Raw genomic sequence first — 6,439 nt, 5'->3', positions numbered from 1 at the left:
ATACCCTACTACAAGACATCCATAAAAGAGATGGAAGCTGAATAGACACCAACCATATTGAGACCCTATATGTCTATAGAATTTGACAACATAAAAGTTTAATGAACAAGTTATCTATCGTGATTACATAGGGCAAGTAAGATGGTTAAAATTACCTGCGAATCATGCATAATAAATACATGAACCTATGCTAGTATGGCAAGTTCTAAACCTCTATATTCACTTTCGCTTCAATAGAGATTAACACGCTATCTTATATGTTAGCTACGCACATAAGACGAATAAGCACAACCAATACTAGGATATCAATCAATCACAACACACCAAGATATTGAAACAAATTAACTATAGAAATCCATAAGTAAATCTATTAGAACCCCATGATAATGATTAGTTCATAACCGAACACATCGTCACCATGGGTTCCAATGAAAATGTGATAATAAACAATATAAGAGTACTAGGGTTCAAAGACAAATCGAAAAGAAGCATCCAAGTATCAGCTATACTAAAGAAAATAAAAGTCTTCTTCTTCGTAGCCGTCTTGTGCTCTCTAGGTCTTCTTATTGCTCTTCATTGATCTCTGTTATCAAAAACATCTTTAAAGAGTCTTTATATAGCAGCCCAAACCATCCAAAAGCCCAGCAAATTGATCTTCTATTAGAATCAGGATTTCTGGAAAACGTCCTATCGCGGACGCCCTGGGATCCGGTGCGGCCACTCCCAAGTGTAGCGCGGCCGCGTTGAGCTTCTGGAAAATCTGAATTTTTCTTCTTCACTTGTCTTCTCTTGCTGGTTTCTTCGCGCACTCAACCAAGGCTCCATCCTAACGTTCTTCCAAGCATTAATCATGCAATTTACAGACCTTCTTCCGATTATGCCCTGAAATGCAAAATACTACAAAAAACACATCAAATACACAAACAACTCGAGTACAAAACACCAATTTGAGCCTTTATGAAGCGTTCTAAGTGGATATAAATGCACTTAACACACCCCCAAACTTGAATCGATGCTTGTCTTCAAGCATAACAGACTCAAAACGCAAGAAGTAAAAATGCATGAATGTAACTAATATAAATGCAATGATCCCCTCAGATTAACTAGACCAACCAATGAGCAACATCTCAACTAATGCAATTATTCGCACAAAGTTCAATCAAATCCCACAAATCAACTTACAAACCAGAAACGTGCGTGTGTGCAATTTTTTAATAGATAAACTCTTGCAACTAGATCAATAATCATAACTTACCACTCATCAAGGCAACCATAAGGTTATAAACAGAATAAACGATAAACTCGAAATGACTTACAACACTTTAATTTTATCGGAGTTATATAAGGATTCATTCTTTTATTTATAACACATAACAAACACAAATAAGCTTATTTGATTGTGCAATGAGTGAGGTCCACAAAAGACTTATGCAATAATACCCATGTAGCGAGTGTTAGGTTAGCGGATCCCAAACTATAAAAGCCTTAGGTCACTAGGTACAAAGTCCCCTAGAACTTAATAACTCGAGTATTAAAGAGCCCACTCTTGATCAATTATGCATAAACACATACTTTTTTTCTTTTTTTTTTCTTCTTTTTTTTAACGATTTCTGAATGAGTGTGTTTCGCTCTATCTCATTCAACCCTAGACTACTCATAAATTATGAGCCGACTACTAGCCATTTGTCACCTAGCCTTATTCACCATTAGCAATAAAATCCAAGTTTTTCTCCAGATTAAAATTCAGTGTTACTTCGTCATTACGGGATTATCACAAATTCTAAATAAAACCAAGTAATTAAATCTACACAACAAAAAGTATGATCATGATCTAGATCAAAAGCAACCTATAAGACTTGTGAATTTTTTTTCCTGGCATGCAAATCAATTCATTAGGACTTAAATAACCCTCTATTTATCATCACCACACTCAAATTAACATCGACTAATAAATCAAAAATAACTCAACCTAAGGGATCATGATATATGCATGCAAATGCAACTATATGAACTCACATAAAACAAATAAAAATGTAAACAAATATGATCTATATGAACAATCATGCAAAAATATGAATAAAATATAACTAAACATGCAATATGAATCTATATGAACTATATGGACACACACACACACACTAATCCTTACATTATCACCCCCAAACTTAAAATTTTCAATATCCTCATTGAAGGTAATAATAAAAATTTCAGGCATACCTAGTTAGCGGGAGGATCACCCTCTTCAGGTGGTGGATCAGGTGGCCAATCAACCTCGACACAAGTGTCTCAGAAAATAGTACCGAGAGCGTGAGTCAAATCTTTAGCAAATCATCGGTGGATGTCATGCATGGCCTCAATACACCAAATCAACATTCTATACTACGCATCACCAAGACCAAACCTATCAACTATCTGTGGTGCACGCGAGGGACCCTCTGTAAGCACGGGAGGAACCGGCCGGTCACCCTTTAGATTATCATAAATATATTTCAACCCCTTATTAGGGTGTACACCTAAGAATGCATAACTCAAGTGATCTGGTATTGGGTTGAGCTCAAGTGCGGGAGCTTCTTTAATAGACGGCTCGAGACGCTCCTGAGAAATTTTCAGCTCTGCTAACCCAAGAGCTTCGAATGGCATATCCAACTTCATCTTCCCCGGAGGTGCATTCAAAACCTGTAGTTGCTCTGCTCCTTCTTCATCTTCAATACATGATTCCCCTATTAAGGATATCTGTAAGGTATCTGACTTTGGCAATTGCTCAAGCTCCAAATTCACGACAGAGTCAACCCGCTCTACTTTAAAACACTGCTCTTTATCTGTGGGTAACTTTATTGCCTTGAACACACTAAAAGTGACCTTCTGCGCTTAAACCTTCATCGTAAGCTCTCCTTTTGCACATCAATCATAGTCCGTCCTGTAGCCAAGAATGGTCTTCCCAAGATAATGGGAATCTTTTTATCTTTCTCAAAGTCTAGAATGACAAAATCAGCAGGGAAAATGAGCTTGTCCACCTTAACCAAGATATCCTCCACTACTTCTCGCGGATAAGTGATGGAATGATCTACTAACTGCAAAGACATGTTCATAGGTTTTGGATCAGGTAGTCCAAGTCTCTTGAAAACTAACAAGGGCATCGGATTGATGTTATCTCCCAAGTCACACAAACACTTGTCGAATGACAGATTGCCAATGGTGCAAGGTATCGTGAAGCTTCCTAGATCTTTAAGCTTAGGAGAGAGTTTATGTTACAGCACAACACTGCACTCTTACGTTAGAGCAACAATTTCCAACTCTTCAAGTTTTATCTTCTGAGATAGAATTCCCTTCATGAACTTAGCATAGCTCGGCATCTGTTCGAGAGCTTCAGCAAAAGGTATGTTGATATGCAGCTTCTTGAAAACTTCCAAAAACTTGGAAAATTGCTTGTCGAACTTATGCTTTTGAAGCCTTTTAGGATATGGTGGAGGTGGGTAGACATGTTTATCTCCTGTATTACCCTCAGGAGGATTGCTTTCAACAACTTTCTTCTTCGGTTCCACCTCGGCATCCTTCCGCACCACTTTTTCAACTACAATCTCATTTCCTGGATTTGGCAAAGGTGCAGATGCACCTGCATTCGAGACAGAATTTTCAGACTCTTCGTCTTGCTGAATTTGTACGCTTGTAACCTTTCCGGATCTCAAAGTGATGGTGTTCACATGTTCATTAACTTCCCGCTTGCCAGGATTGGCATTTGTATCATTAGGAAGCATTCCTGGTGGTCGATTCAATAAGGCGTTAGCAATTTGCCATATTTGGTTCTCTAGAGCCTTGATAGAAATAGCCTGGCTTGGCATATAAGATCCTAGTTTTTGCACATAAGCCGCAACTCCTCCAATTCAGATTTTTCATTCGAAGATAGACCTGCAACTCCATGAGTTTATTGCTGAAGTTGGAGTTATTGACTTGGTGCATATTTATCGGATAAATATGAATAAATGTTATTCCACTAAAATATCCAAGAATTATATAATTGATATAATTGACAAATGCTGTCTACCTTATTGAATCATGTTTTGGGAGTAAAGCCAAATCCGAACTAAAACGTTGTGAAATTTGGATCTTGGCTCACTAGAAAGTATATAGAAGATATTCTTTCCGAATTAATAGTTAGGGCTATTAATTTGATAAAAATAGTGGGAGATATATATTTTAAAAATATATGAATAATCACTTGAACATAATTTAATAATCATCTGTAGACTAATTTATCTTATGCACTTAAACATTGTAGATATTAAAATGGCAAATAATTCAAATAACTTCTCTGTGCGATCAGTCCTTAAGAAGGACAAGCTGATAGGAACAAACTTCCTTGACTGGAAGAGGAACTTGAGGATTGTCCTCAAACAAGAGCGCAAGCTCTATGTAATTGATATCCCTCGCCCTGCACCTCTCCCTGATGGAGCATTCCGTGCTCAACATAATGTTTATCAGAAACATATCGATGATGATATGAATGTTCAATATCTCATGTTAGCGACCATGAGTGCTGAACTTCAGAAACAACATGCGAATATGGATTCTTATGATATGATTGAACACCTTAAACGTATGTTTGAAGGACAGGCTCGTCAGGAAAGGTTTAATACTTTCAAATCATTACATGCATGTAAGCAGGGAGAACGTGATTCAGTTGGACCGCATGTTCTAATAATGATAGGGTATATAGAGTACCTTGCCAAGTTGGGTGCCCCAATTAATATGGAGCACCAGATTGATCTTATTTTTTAATCTTTAAACATCAGCTACTCTCAATTTGAGATGAATTACAATATGAATGAGATAGATAAGAACCCCACCGAATTGTTGGCTATATTAAAAACTGCTGAGACCAACATTCAGAAGGCATCCCCTGCTCCCATGTTGATGGTAAATAAGGGGAAGGCCAAAGGAAAGGGTAAATGGAAAGGCAAGTGAAAAATGGGATTGTTAGGGCGAAAACACGCGCTAAATTACACGCAAGTATACGTATTCGTAAGTAGTATAAGATATAAATTAGATTCATTCCCACATAGACTGGTTTATCCTAAATTCATATTATGCACTTATATGTTAATACATTAACACGCGCTAATAATACACGTAAGTATACACGTTCGAAAGTTGTATAAGAGTTAGATCAAATTCGTTCCCACAGAGACTCTTTGGTTAATTTAAGAATATGCACCTATGCAACAATGATATGGTTATTATCCAATGCTAAGATAAATAACAAGTTGAGATTGTTTATAACTAAGAATTAAACTAAAAATTATAACTAAGCGAACAAGAATGGTTGAATTAATATATATGACAAACATGGGATCCTAACTTCATTAAATACTTCATTCAATAGCTTTTTTTGTTCTTAACCTTAGCATGTAATGTTGATGACACTAATCAGATAACACGAAACTAGTAAACGCCAACTTTCGTTGTACGAATACCCTACTACCAAGCATCCACAAAAGAGATAGAAGTTGAATAGACACCAATTTTGCTTAGTCCTTCTATGTTTATAAGAATTGAAAACATAATGGTTTAATGCACAAGTTATCTATCGTAATTACATAGGGAAAGTAAGATGGTTAAAATTACCTATGAATCATGCATAACAATTATATATGAACCTATGCTAGCATGACAAATTCTAAATCTCTGTATTCACGGTCGCTTCAATAGAGATTAACACGCTATCTTATATGTTATATGTTAGCTACGCATATAAGACGAATAAGCACAACCAATACTAGGTTATCATACAAACACCACACACTAAGGTATATAAACAATTTAACTAAAGAAATCCATAAATAAATCCTTTAGAATCCCATGATAACTATTAGTTCATAATCGAACTCATCATCATCATGGGTTCCAATGAAAGCATGAAAATAAACAAAATATAAGAGTACTAGGGTTCACAGACAAATCGAAAACAAGCATCCAAGTATCTCCTAAATCAAAGAAAACAAAAGTCTTCTTCTCTGTAGCCTTCTCGTGCTCTCTAGGTCTTCTTATTGCTCTCCCAGGTCTCCTTCGTGTTAAAAACATCTTTTTATTAATATATATAGGCTCCAGGATGACCAAGACCCTCAATATCTTCAATTTCTACTAAAATAAGGATTCTGGGGCAAAAACCGGGGCAGGCTGGGCGCGCTGTTGGTGGGGAGGCTGTGCTGTTTTGGCAGAAAGTTAGCGCGGGCGCGCTGGTTTCTGGGGTGGCCGCGCCTGGCTTCTGTACTTTTCTAGCTGATTCTTCTTTTGGCCATATCTTGAGTTCTACTGGTCAGAATTAGGCGATTCAACTGCCCACACGAAGCTAACGAGATTCTATACAATTTGAGAATAGCCTAGGCTTCTAATTCTGATCTATTTTCATCATATTTCCTTGAAAAGATCCTTTCTTCATTTA

The sequence above is a fragment of the Apium graveolens genome, chromosome 8 (assembly GCF_009905375.1).
Source record: "Apium graveolens cultivar Ventura chromosome 8, ASM990537v1, whole genome shotgun sequence".
Taxonomy (NCBI): Eukaryota; Viridiplantae; Streptophyta; class Magnoliopsida; order Apiales; family Apiaceae; genus Apium; species Apium graveolens.
The sequence above is the reverse complement of the archived record's forward strand: the minus strand, read 5'-3'. Positions refer to the sequence as shown.